At 46.8% G+C, this 13,994-nt stretch overlaps 1 protein-coding gene across 1 annotated transcript in view; it reads right to left on the bottom strand.

The window, feature by feature from the left end:
- Positions 1-13,994, bottom strand: part of nrxn3a (neurexin 3a) — a 2,272,338-nt gene that overhangs the window by 928,861 nt on the left and 1,329,483 nt on the right. The gene's annotated exons all lie outside the window — the stretch shown is intronic.

Raw genomic sequence — 13,994 nt, 5'->3', positions numbered from 1 at the left:
AGGCAAAGACGTTCCAAAATCCAGAAATACCCGGAATCTGGAACAGCCTCAGTCGCGTGGTTTCCAGATTTCGGACGCTCAACCTGTATTACAACGGAGAAGCCGGCAAACGGCCCTTGTGCAGGACCTTCCCCGCTATTGCCAGGCCACACGGGAACATTGTCTGCAGCATCGAAGCACTGACCACACTCGACCAGCTCCGCTGGGCGGGCCACATTGTCCGCATGCCCGATACAAGACTCCCAAAGCAAGCGCTCGACTCGGAACTCCTACACGGCAAGCGATCCCCAGGTGGGCAGAGGAAAGGTTACAAGGACGTCCTCAAAGCCTCCCTGATAAAGTGCAACATCCCCACCGACACCTGGGAGTCCCTGGCCCGAGATTGCCCTAAGTGGAGGAAGTGCATCCGGGAGGGCGCTGAGCACCTCGCGCCTCATCGCCGAGAGCAGGTGGAAAGCAAGCGCAGGCAGCGGAAAGAGCGTGCGGCAAACCAGTCCCACCCTCCCTTTCCCTCAACGACTGTCTGCCCCACCTGTGACAGAGACTGTAATTCCTGTATTGGACTGTTCAGCCATGACTAAGGAGTCATTTTCAGAGTGGAAGCAAGTCTTCCTCGATTCCGAGGGACTGCCTATGATGATGATGATGTTGGACGTTTTAATTTGCAAAAACAATGGCGTTGGGGCAATTTCACTAATAATAAACAGGGGTCATTTTACGTCCACACCCACCTCCCGAGCGATTTTCGTTGACGCGCTGGTGACAGAAGCCCCAACATGTTGGTGCCATCACTGCCGCCGCAAGAATTAGAACAAAACAGAAACTTGCTCGGTTTTGCTTTGCGTCCAAACATAGCCCTCACTTTTTTTTTAAAAAAGCAGAAATTGTTTCTGCTTAGCATATAAATTCAAATCGGCGGCAGGGCTGAGAAACTCTCAGCATAAATATTCATGCCAGTTTCAATTTTCTGACAGAGAAAAATAAGCGAAGGAACAAAAGGTTGACTCTTGCATAGGCCATCAACATATTTACCTAAGATTTCCGACACGCTCGCTCAGCAAGATACACAGATCCTGTGGCGGAATTACTTGAAGCAAGCCAGCTTTAATGACATACCTCATTGTCAATGCAGATTTCTTTCAGTGCTCAGGCACCAGGTGAAGAGTCAAGTTCTTCACAGAATAAAGACATTGTTGTAATCAAGTAAGTAGCACTACAGGTGCAAAAGACACACACGTACGACCATCCCGAGATGTCCATGTGCAGACTTATGTAAGAGTACAACCTGACAGGAGAACGAGCATCACAGCCCACTGACTGATGAATTATCTTATCAACCTTTCTTTAACGTAACTATGCTTCTTAAAGTCTGGAAGCAAACCAGATGAGCTTCATCCCTAAACCTCCAATCAATTGGAGACAAATCCAAATTGTGTTAAAATGTTTGATTACGGCAAAATATTTGGAGCTAAAATTCCGGCCTCTCTGGATCTGTACGGTCTGCGCATGGACCCGGCGAGGCCTCGCAAAAGCCGGTTCTCGGGGCGCGATGCGAACGCGCCGAAAACCGGCTTTTCCGATCTTTCTCCGTACTGATCCTCCGCATCCCCGGGAGAAGGACATCCGCGCAGGAGAGATTGGGCTAGTTGCCCAACTCATGCTCAGCGAATGTCCTTCAGACTCTTACGCCTGGTAAAAGCAGGCGCATAGTTTACTTTTACCAGTGTAAGAGTTTTAAAACATATAAAAATTCAATTTAAAAACACATTTTGATATTAAAAACCCTGTCCATTAAGGTAAGTTTATTTTAAACCATATTAAAAGACTTTAAAAACAGTTTTACAAATATTTTTTTTCTCTAAAACATTTAATTAACTTTAATTTCAATATATTTTAAATATGTGAGGTGCTTTATTTATTTATTATGCTGTGTTTCGGTATTTTAGGGGTTTTTCTCATTGATAATAATGGGTACTCGTACAAACAGAGTTTCCATTATTATCAATGAGAATACTGCATCGTGATTGGTTGTCCAGGCCCATGTGACTCCAGCTTGGACTTGCGTACCTCGAAGACAGGTCCCTGGGCGCTGCTCAACGAATCTAGGCCTCCGACCGGGATCCTATGTTTCTCCGGGACCAACAGGTAAATTCGTAGATTTTTTGGGGTCGGAGGCATTCGTACGGAGGAAGCCTCTGCCCGGAATTTTAGCTCCAATGTTGCTTTAGAACTTCATACAATGTCAGTCTGTGGCTCAGTGGATAGCAACCACACCTTTGAGTCAGAAGATCGTGGGTTCAAGTCCCCACTCCAGAGACTTGAGCACAAAAATCTAGGCTGACATTCCGAGTGCAGCACTGTCGGAGGTGCCATATTTCAGATGAGACGTTAAACCGAGGCCCCTGCCTGTTCTCTCAGGTGGATGTAAAAGATCATGCGGCACTATTTTGTAGAAGAGCAGGGGAGTTATCCCCGGTGTCCCGGCCAATATTTATCCCTCAACCAACATCACTAAAACAGATTATCTGGTCATTATCACATTGCTGTTTGTGGGAGCTTGCTGTGCGCAAGTTGACTACCGTGTTTCTCACATCACAACAGTGACTACACTCCAAAAGTACTTCATTGGCTGAAAGCGCTTTGAGACATCCAGTGGTTGTGAAAGGCGCTAGAGAAATGCAAGTCTTTCTTTCTTCTTGTCTTTGGACCTTCATCTCATTCACCCTTTTATACCAAACCCTTCTTTTCCTCTCAAAAACAACTTGTATTTATAGAGTGCTTTTAACGTACAATAACGTCCCAAGGCGCCGAGCCACATAAAGAGATATTAGGACAGGAGACTAAATACTTAATCAAAGCAGTAAGTTTTAAGAAGTGTCTTAAAGGAGGAGAGAGTGGGCAAAACTCTTAGCTCTCTGTAAAGTCCCATTTTGCCCAACAATGTGAACACTGTCCCAGATACAGGAAGGCTCTCAGTAACATCGCTCTCACACTTCCTTTTTATTTATTCGTTTGATGTGGGCATCGCTAGCATGGCCAGCATTTATTGCCCATCCCTAATTGCGTTCGAGATAGTGGTGGTGAGCCGCCTTCTTGAACTGCTGCAGTCCGTGTGGTGATACTTCTTTGTCGCGTTTGGTACAAGTCAGAGTCAGCCACATTGCTGTGGGTCTGGAGTCACAGAGAGGCAAGGACATTAGTGAACTCGACGGGTTTTTACGACAATAGGGTAGTTTCATGGTCACCATTACTGATATCAGCTTTTTAATCCAGATTTATTTAATTCACGGAATTTAAATTCCCCAGCTGCCGTGGTGGGATTTGAGCTCATGTCTCTTGATCAGTAGTTCAGGGCTTGGGATTACACGTCCAGTAACATAACCACTATGCTACCGTTCCCACCGCTCTTGTTAGGGAGGATGGAAAAGCTAGTCATCTGATAACACTCTGTCTCTCACCTCAAGACTGCAACCCATCTTTCTCTGTCCCTCTCAACCTCCAACACTCCCTCAGAGCTGCACTGATTAGTGTCGGCACACATTATGCGCTCAAGTGGGACTTGAACCCACAACCTTCTGACTCAAGAGCACGGGTGCGCTGCTGAACCGAGGCTGACACCATGCCATCTGCACACTGAGTTTGAGGACCCTGAATTTCGGCCCCACTTATTCATCTGTGCTGTCCAGCATTGCAATGGGCGGCAGAAGGGCCTTTTAAAACTATATGGTCCAAAAACATGGGCATTTTATCACTGCAATAATTCATTGCCTCCAATGTGGCAGATTCTCCAGAGAACAGAAAGATTGCCAAAATTATGCAAATTACATCAATGCCAAAAATCTAACTGAATGAAAGATATAACTTAGTGGTGGGCAAAAATCCCACTAGGCTGAAAATGCATCCGAATTCCACTAAAGCAGAAATTCTCCACTAAAGCAGAAATTCTGGGTCAGGATATCCGATGAGGATAAAATGCCGAAAAATGAAATCTTGCGGCTAAAACACCCCTCAGCCCAAGGCTGTCCCTAACTCAGCAATGCGTTGTGAATCTCGGCCAGTGAGGGCTAGAATCGCTGGCAGAAAGAAATAAACTTTCACACTGATGCAGGAAGGGGCACTTATCTGAGGTTGGTGCTGAGGCACATTGTTGGGACAATAACAACTTACATTTATATAGCACCTTTATGACCCAAGGCACGTTATCAAACAAAATTTAGCACTGAACCACATAAGGAGATATTAGAAGTGACCAAAAGCTTGGTCAAAGAGGTAGGTTTTAATGAGCGCCTTAAGGGAGGAGAGTGAGATAGCGAGGCAGAGAGGTTTATGGAGGGAATTCCAGAGCTTAGAACCTCGGCAGCTGAAGGCACGGCCTCCGATGGTGGACCGATAAAAATCGGGAGCCCGCAAGAGAATTGGAGGGGCGCAGAGATCTCAGGTGTTTGTGGGGCTGGAGGAGGTTACAGAGATAGGGAGGGGCGAGGCTATGGAGGGATTTCAAAATAAGGATGATAATTTTAAAACCATGGGGATGGAGTAAAGGAGGCTTTATTGTGCAGGTGACTGAGCTATACCCGACCTGGGAATGTTTAATCCTGACTCGCGAGGCTGAAATGGGAAGGCGTTCTTTCCCTCGACACGAGCACGTATCAGCTCGATGCTGGGTGCAAGATTTATTTAAATAGATTTCACCGATGAATTTACAGCTGGGAAAATTCAATAGCACAAAAAAAGCTCCTTAAGAAACACAATGGGATCGTAAAAGAATTAACATAAAAGTGGTCCTTTTGATTCGCTTTTGTGATAATAAAAATGGCATTTTCTCTTTTTGTCTGCTAGTTAGGATTGAATTTCAAAACAATTCCATTTAAGGGTATGGTGCCTGTTCCGTACCTTATACACGTTACACACAAGGAAGATGTATCATTACTCACATTATCATTGGGCCTGGTCTGGTTCTTGGTAAGAACAAACAAATAAATGAATCCATTGATATTCAAATGTGAACAGGAAAAATCACTTGGGAGGCGGGTGGGAAGTTTGGGGAGGGAGGGGTGCGGGGGCAGAGGTGCGGTGAAAGAAAGCGAATATAACTAAGGGTTTAATTAGCTTGGTTGATGATCTAGAAGAATTTTTGCTTTTGTGAACTTTTGGAAGCAATCAGCAACTGTAGATTATAAATTTACAAAAGTATTACAAAGTATTTACAGCACAGAAACAGACCTTTGGGCCCAACAGGTCTATGCCGGTGTTTATGCTCCACTCGAGCCTCCTCCCATCCCACCTCATCTAATCCCATCAACATATCCTTCTATTCCTTTCTCCCTCATGTGTTTATCTAGCTTCCCCTTAAAGGTTCTAAGCTCTGGAATTCCCTCCATAAACCTCTCTACCTCTCTCTCCTCCCTTAAGGTGCTCATTAAAACCTACCTCTTTGACCAAGCTTTTGGTCACTTCCAATATCTCCTTATCTGAGCTGGTCACCTCAACCACTCCCTGTGGTAGCGAGGACCACATTCTCACCATTCTCTGGGTAAAGAAGTTTCTCCTGAGTTCCCGATTGGATTTATTGGTGACTATCTTATAATTCATGTTCTGGTCCCAGCCACAAGTGGAGACATCTTCTCTATGTCTGCCCTCTCAAACGTAATGGAATATTTCGGTGCAATTCTGCAATGCAAAATACATGGTTCTATGGGATGGAAGGGGGATGGTGGAAATCCACTCACAGATTTGTACGGGTAGGTTGTGCTGCGCACTGTGCTCCTTGGCCGGAGTTGCTGGTACCCACTGTCCACCCCAGTGACACTGGTGGGACCTGGACTGGGTTTCTTTCCAATGGGTTCAAGATAACCCCACGATGGCAACATCCTAACTTGTAGGGAGGAGCGGCGTTAGCTGGAAGCTTAATATTCCTCTCTGCTGGCAATCCAGGGCACTGTAGTCCATTGCCTCAAAACCTCAGAGATGTAAAACAGTGCAGCGGAGCTTTGCTGCAGTGAAGCCAAGCAATACGACCGACAGAGAGATAAACAGTAGCAACCGCTATAATTCCCATCCCTTGCGCTCATAAATCAGGTCTAATAAATATGCAACACAAGACGTGACAGTCAGTTAAACACCCATTAGGCCCCATCTCACATATGACTCTTCGTTCTTTCTACATTTTGACAATGCTAGAACGGTTCTGAGATCCATTTCTAAAACGTTGATGTCCTTGGTCGCTGTTAATGTAAGAGCTGTGTGGCAGATGTTCACTCGCTGCCAAATTGCGATTGGTACTTGGAGGTTTACTCTCCCCAACAATGACATGTCTGTGCGCAGTTAGTGAATAAAACAAGGTTACTTTCTTCCGCTCCCACTCAATGCCAGGGCTTTTATTTCCTCTTTCTGTATGACTGACCTTTGAAAAATCAATGTTATTTTGGGTTGACATTATGTCAGAGCATTATAAAGTAGGTGCTTAAAAACAAGCCAGTGAGGAAGAAGGAAAGGAAAAGTTCTGACGAAGGGTCATCGACCTGAAACATTAACTCTGTTTCTCTCTCCACAGATGCTGCCTGACCCGCTGAGTGTTTCCAGTGTTTTCTGTGTTTACTTAAGAAAGAATGGAAGGAGCAAAGAATGGAGGAAAGAAAGGAAGGAGGGAAGAAAGGAGGAAAGAAAGGAAGGAGAAAGAAATTTATATAGCGCCTTTCATGACCACCAGACGTCTCAAAGCGCTTTACAGCCAGTGAAGTACTTTTTGAAGTGTAGTCACTGTTGTAATGTGGGAAACGCAGCTGCTGATTTGCGCACAGCAAGCTCCCACAAACAGCAATGTGATAATGACCAGGTAATGGGGGAGAAATTCACTGTCGCCCCGTCCGAGGCATTAATTTTTTTAAAGTTTGTAAAGTTAGCGCCAGTCGATTTCAAACTTGAAAAAAAATGGTCTGTTTGTGCTCCACCTCCGTCTAGAAGCGCAGTCGACGGCCGCCGGGGCGGTGACATCAGCAGCGCTGCTCACTGGGCCGTGCAGCACTGCCGCGGTCAAAGGATCCTCCCCCCTTCCCCTTAGAGGGAAGGTCCATCGCTGCAGGTTCTACAAAATACAAAGTACCGACCTGGACCACCACGGCAGCCGCGATCCCACGCGGTCAGCCCAGCCGGCGCTCAAGCTGATCGATCGAGGGCAGGAACTCGGGGGGTGGGGGGGAACTCTCAAAGAAAAAAAGTAATTTTTTTTTAAACATACCCCAGTCACCTCGCCTTTAAGCATCGCTCCGGTACTGGCCAGCCGCCAGATGCACATCTCCTGGAGCTGTCGGTGTTTTCGCGGGGCGAGGCTTCAGGGGACCGAAAGTGAATTTTGGGTCCGGGGCACCTACGCACGCCGACGACGATGTCACGATCTCCGGGTGAAGGAGATTGGGGCGCAAAGCCGTAGCGCCGCCACAAAACTCCCGCCGAATATGGCGGGAGTCAATGCCATGGCCACGCCCGGTCGCAAAGCAAAGGCACCCAATTTCAGCCCCAATCTGTTTTAGTGATGTTGACTGAGGAAAAGATATTGGCTAGGACAGTTTATATGTGTATAAAAAGTTCGTTATATATTAGTTATATACATCTCAGATGGCAGATATTTTATACGTTTTTATAACAGGTATATTTTCATTATGAAAGTCTTGTATCTAATGTGTATCCAACATAGGTTAAAGTGGCAGAAGCATTAAAAAAAAAAGGTAGTGGTTTCTTTCTGTAATCCTGGCCTGGAGCAGAAATGTTACGAGCGGCAGACAATGTGCAAACTCCCCTCACCGAGGGACAATTAACCTCGAACTGACCCTGAGGTGCTTACAGCTGTTAGCCTTCATGGTCTGCTAACAGGACCTGTGGCCAAACACGTCAGGCAGCGAGTCGGCGAAGCGATGGCCTCATGCGTGCGAGCCTGAGCCCCGATTGATATTCAGCATCGGGCGAGTGAAACCGTTGTAGCCGCTGGGTGCCAGTCAGTCGTGGACTTCGCAATTCTGGCCGCCCCACAGTTAGGTCATGGAAGGGAGTATCGGAGGCGAAGTGGAGGGGGTGCACCCTGGCCAGCAGAGGCCTCTTGTGCCTTTGTGCAGTCAGAAGGCAGGGGGGGGTCGCTACATCTCCTGGCTCCGCAGAAATGCAACTTCCCAAAAAGCTCCCTGCCCATTTCTTCAGCGTCCCCCTGGCCCACTGGTTGGGCAGCTGAAGACCTGATGCTAACGCGAGCAATGGGCGGGACGGGCTCCGCCAATTTACACGCAAATGTTAATCGGGGGTCCTCCGGCGGCATTAGGACCCAGATTTGCATATGCAAAGCACCAAATTCCTGGTTCAGGCGGGCACCATGGACACCTAAATGTCGCCCTCTTCCAATTTGGTGGGGGTTAAAAGTAGCCACCCTGAACTTACTGGCCCGTTTTCATGAGAACATAAGAATTAGGAACAGGAGCAGGCCATTCGGCCCCTCGAGCCTGCTCCGCCATTCAATAAGATCATGGCTGATCTTCCATCTCAACTCCATATCCTTTGATTTTCAACATCTTTTCGTCCATTTCTTAACCGTGAAATTAACATTAGGGAGGCCAATTTCAGGTAGCGATCTCTCTCAGAATTGCGCCAGTTTCCGCTGGGCAGGCAAAGTTAACAATTTAATAGAAATGATAGAATCATAGACGTTTACAGCATGGAAGGAAGCCATTCGGCCCATCGTGTCCATGCCCGCCTACAAAGAGCTACCCAGCCTCATCCCACTTTCCAGCTCTTGGTCCGTAGCATATATCCAAGTTCTTTTTAATTGGAGTTCAAGACTAGAACATCGGGTCCTTCATTGAAACATCTGTGAACTCTTGTGGAAGCAAATCATCCTCTTTCGAGGGACCATCTATGAATGAATGAATGAATGAAATGTGATGAGGGTTTCTTTCAGGCAGTGAGTTCCAGACCCCCATCACCCTCAGGATGAAAAAAAGTGCTCCTCAACTCCCCTCTAAACCTCCAAACAATTACTTTAAATCCATGTTGGCATGCAGGTACAGCAGGCGGTGAAGAAGGCAAATGACATGTTGGCCTTCATTGCGAGAGGAATTGAGTATAGGAGCAAGGAGGTCTTACTGCAATTGTACAGGGCCTTGGTGAGGCCACACCTTGAATATTGTGTACAGTTTTGGTCTCCTAATCTGAGGAAGGACATTTGAGGGAGTGCAGCGAAGGTTCACCAAACTGATTCCCGGGATGGCAGGGCTGACAGGGAAGAAAGATTGGATCGACTAGGCTTATATTCACTGGAATTTAGAAGAATGAGAGGGGATCTCATAGAAACATATAAAATTCTGATGGGATTGGACAGGTTAGATGCAGGAAGAATGTTCCCGATGTTGGAGAAATCCAGAACCAGTGGTCACAGTCTAAGGATAAGGGGTAAGCCATTTAGGACTGAGATGAGGAGAAACTTCTTCACTCAGAGAATTGTGAACCTGTGGAATTCTCTACCACAGAAAGTTGTTGAGGCCAGTTCGTTAGATATATTTAAAAGGGAGTTAGATGTGGCCCTTACGGTTAAAGGGACCAAGGGGTATGGAGAGAAAGCAGGAATGGGATACTGAAGTTGCATGATCAGTCATGATCATATTGAATGGTGGCTCGAAGGGCCGAATGGCCTGCTCCTGTACCTATTTTCTATGTTTCTGTATCTCTATCCCCCCCTGGTAATGGACCTCTTCCTTACGCAGCGAGTTGTTGTGATCTGGAACGCGCTGCCTGATAGGGCGGTGGAAGCAGATTCAACAAGTAACTTTCAAAAAGCCAATTGGATGGACACTGGAAGGGAAAAGATTTCCAGGGCTGTGGGAAAAGGGCAGGGGCAGAGGGCCTAATTGGTCAGCTCTTTCCAAGAGCCGGCACAGGTTCGATGGTCCGAGTGAACTCCTTGCGTGCTGTATGATTCTGCGATCAACTTCCATTCATGTAGCGACTTCAACTCAGTAAGACGCCAATCAGCCCCCCCATCGTCTAATCTCACTGCTGGAGAGTCACCGCACAGGCACATGGTTGCAGGCACCAATTGCCACCTGTGGAACCGTTCCAGGCCAGAGTTAGCACCTCGTCAAAAAGGGAAGAAAATTGGAGAATAAATTCTGTCAGCCGGGCCACTTTGTGTGCCAGGGACATTTAATTAAGATCTTTTATTTTATCACCTACTGCTCCACAACTTAATTTTTTTCTCCCACTGGCGTGTAATTCAATGTCGAATGCTTTCTCTTCTGTTCCGACCAGATTTACTTGCAAATTAAAAGAGTACTCTTTGACAGATCAATAGTATTTGTTTCAATTGGATTTACAATGAGCCATTATAGCACTTTGACAAGTCGTTCAAGTCCAAGACGTTGAGTTATTTGTGACAAAGAGAAAAATCAAATTAGATGGCACACTGCCATTCACTAGCACAGTGTTTCCTTCGGGCAATGATCGATAAATCGAATTCCAAAAATGCATATGGATGGTGACATCTTCGAAGCTCACACAGAGCACCTAATAACGTTAAAGTCTAAAGACCCTCGCACATAAAATGTCTTCCAACAATGGTTGTGTGATATGTCACCGGTTTGTCTTAAACAACAACGACTTGTATTTATATAGTGCCTTTTTTTATTCGTTCCAGGATGTGGGCGTCGCTGGCAAAGGCCGGCATTTATTGCCCATCCCTAATTGAGAAGGTGGTGGTGAGCCGCCTTCTTGAACCGCTGCAGTCCGTGTGGTGAAGGTGCTCCCACAGTGCTGTTGGGGAAGGAGTTCCAGGATTTTGACCCGGCGACGATAAAGGAACGGACGATATATTTCCAAGTCAGGATAGTGTGTGACTTGGAGGGGAACGTGGAGGTGATGGTGTTCCCGTGCTGCCACATCACAACGGCCCTCCCCTTCAGTTAAAGAGGAGGACCACGGTGAGCTCTGCAAGAGGTTTAGTTAAGACCCGTTGGCAGCCCGTCTGAACCCATGGCCACCCTTGTCGGGCCGTCCTCGGAGTCGGTCCGACAATTGCAATAAAGTGGAGGAACCGGCAGCGCGCCCTCCCCTTTAAGGGCAAACACGCTGCCCAGGCACACACACACACACACACACACACACACACACACACACACACTGGGGAAAGCTGTCAGTGGTACCGACCAGCGGCAGCGCCATTCCCGCGGGGCAATTTCCCACGAGGGTCGGTAAGGGGGTCGCCGCCAGTCCGTGTGGGGTTGGCTCGTGCCCGATGTGACGGCAACACGGGCGGTACAGAAACAGGTTCCTTCCGTCCTGGCCCGGGGGCAATTTCAAATGGGTCAGTCCATCCGTCCCACCTCTCCAGTCGATGAGGCCTATCCGCTCCAGCGCCGCCTCTTAGAGGCGGTAATGGGCCTTAAGGAGGGAGGCAATTTCGGCCCCTTAGTCTGCATCGAAATAATCATCTTTCTGAGTGCTTGTGTAACTATTGATACTGCAACTGGGAATAATAATTTTAGACTTACATTTACATAAAGTCGTATCACATTCAAACAGCTCAAAGTGCTTCACACAATGAATTGCCTTTGGAGTGCAGCGACGATTGTTATGTAATATAATGGGGATAGGAGAATCCCACTTCAGGATAAGTACTTGCTCCCATGCGTTGAGTGAAGCCAAAGATCAACTCTTCTCGAGCAGATTATACGCCTGCCTCGGGACTCAGTTGAACGCTCACTAAATGGTGATCTCTGACTGAAATTATATTACATGCTTATCAAGGAGTCGTAATGGGTGAGTGGTTAATGCACTGGCATTGCGATCCTACTCACAAAGTAGCCGTGCTGAGTGCATTGTCACTAGTGAAGTGGCGCACTGGAGTGGAATATGCAACAGACTTGTTGTTCTTGCTTCTGTTGCCCAGGAACCAACGCATTCCAGTCCCACTACAGGTGGAATCTACGAGCTTTGGGATGGGTGTTTGGGCCAACCCAGAACAAATTTGTGCCTGAAGCACCGGGCACCATGAGCACCGGGCACGTCTCAATGCACAGTCGATTGCATAGGACCTCAAAACTGTGGACCACCTCGCTTCCCTCAGCCTTCTCTCCCTCCTGTAATCGACAGGCTTTCAAAACCCAAGCTTTGCGTCACTCGATCATCTCGTCCTGATTGACGTCATTTTCTCTCATCAACCTTGGTGGCTTCCTGCACTAATACTCTTGACACCTTCACCTAGGTGTCTCAATAATAAAAAAAAAGAGAAACCAACTCAGGTTGCAATTATACTGGACAATGACTTAAAAACATGGAAAATAGGTGCAGGAGTAGGCCATTCGGCCCTGTCTGAACATGCAACTTCAGTACCCCATTCCTGCTTTCTCGCCATACCCCTTGATCCCCCTAGTACTAAAAACTACATCTAACTCCTTTTTGAATATATTTAGTGAATTGGCCTCAACAACTTTTTGTGGTAGAGAATTCCACAGGTTCACCACTCTCTGGGTGAAGAAGTTTCTCCTCATCTCGGTCCTAAATGGCTTACCCCTTATCCTTAGACTGTGACCCCTGGTTCTGGACTTCCCCAACATTGGCAACATTCTTCCTGCATCTAACCTGTCCAATCCCGTCAGAATTTTAAACGTTTCTATGAGATCTCCTCTCATTCTTCTGAACTCCAGTGAATACAAGCCCAGTTGATCCAGTCTTTCCAGATATGTCAGTCCCGCCATCCCGGGAATCAGTCTGGTGAACCTTCGCTGCACTCCCTCAATAGCAAGAATGTCCTTCCTCAAGTTAGGAGACCAAAACTGTACACAATACTCCAGGTGTGGCCTCACCAAGGCCCTGTACAACTGTAGTAACACATCCCTGCCCCTGTACTCAAATCCCCTCGCTATGGAGGCCAACATGCCATTTGCTTTCTTAACCGCCTGCTGTACCTGAATGCCAACCTTCAATGATTGATGTACCATGACACCCAGGTCTCGTTGCACCTCCCCTTTTCCTAATCTGTCACCATTCAGATAATAGTCTGGCTCTCTGTTTTTACCACCAAAGTGGATAACCTCACATTTATTCACATTATACTTCATCTGCCATGCATTTGCCCACTCACTTAACCTGTCCAAGTCACTCTGCAGCCTCATAGCATCCTCCTCGCAGCTCACACTGCCACCCAACTTAGTGTCATCCGCAAATTTGGAGATACTACATTTAATCCCCTTGTCTAAATCATAAATGTACAATGTAAACAGCTGGAGCCCCAGCACAGAACCTTATGGTACCCCACTAGTCACTGCCTGCCATTCTGAAAAGTACCCATTTATTCCTACTCTTTGCTTCCTGTCTGCAAACCAGTTAAGTGACATGAGATTGCAGCTTGTGCATACTACGGGGAGGGAAGGAGGGAGTGGGGGACGTGTCACTAATGTATCAATACCACAACAACAACTTGCATTTATACAGTAACTTTAGTGTCGTAAAATGTCCCAAGGCCCTTCAGACCAAACTGTGACACCCGAGTCAGATCTTTCTTTCTTTCTTTCATCACTTTTTTTCTCTTTCTTTCTCTCTCTCTCACTTTCTCTCTCACTTTCCCTCTGCATTTTTTAACCAGGAGCCAATGTGGTTCAGCGAGCACAGAGTGTGGCAAGTGAGCGGGGTTTGATGCGAGTTAGGGTGAAGTGCCCTATATAATAGGAGGGTCGCTCTGGGTCACGAACCAATAGTTTTAATGGAGATTTGTCACCTGCTGTTGGGTTGGTGCAATAGCTTTTTGGGTCTTCAATGAGTTTTGATCAAACAGCATAGAAACACCATCAACACTCCAGATGTGAATCCATCCCATGCCATGTTTTTTAGAAAATGACTCATCAAAAAGTGGCTAACGCCACACCTAAATCTATTCCACTCGGCCATCCCTGATGTCCTTCCTAAGAACATAAGAACATAAGAAATAGGAGCAGGAGTAGACCATTTGGCCCCTCGAGCCT

Source organism: Pristiophorus japonicus, chromosome 4, assembly GCF_044704955.1.
Source record: "Pristiophorus japonicus isolate sPriJap1 chromosome 4, sPriJap1.hap1, whole genome shotgun sequence".
NCBI classification, from domain to species: domain Eukaryota; kingdom Metazoa; phylum Chordata; class Chondrichthyes; family Pristiophoridae; genus Pristiophorus; species Pristiophorus japonicus.
The sequence above is the reverse complement of the archived record's forward strand: the minus strand, read 5'-3'. Positions and strand labels throughout refer to the sequence as shown.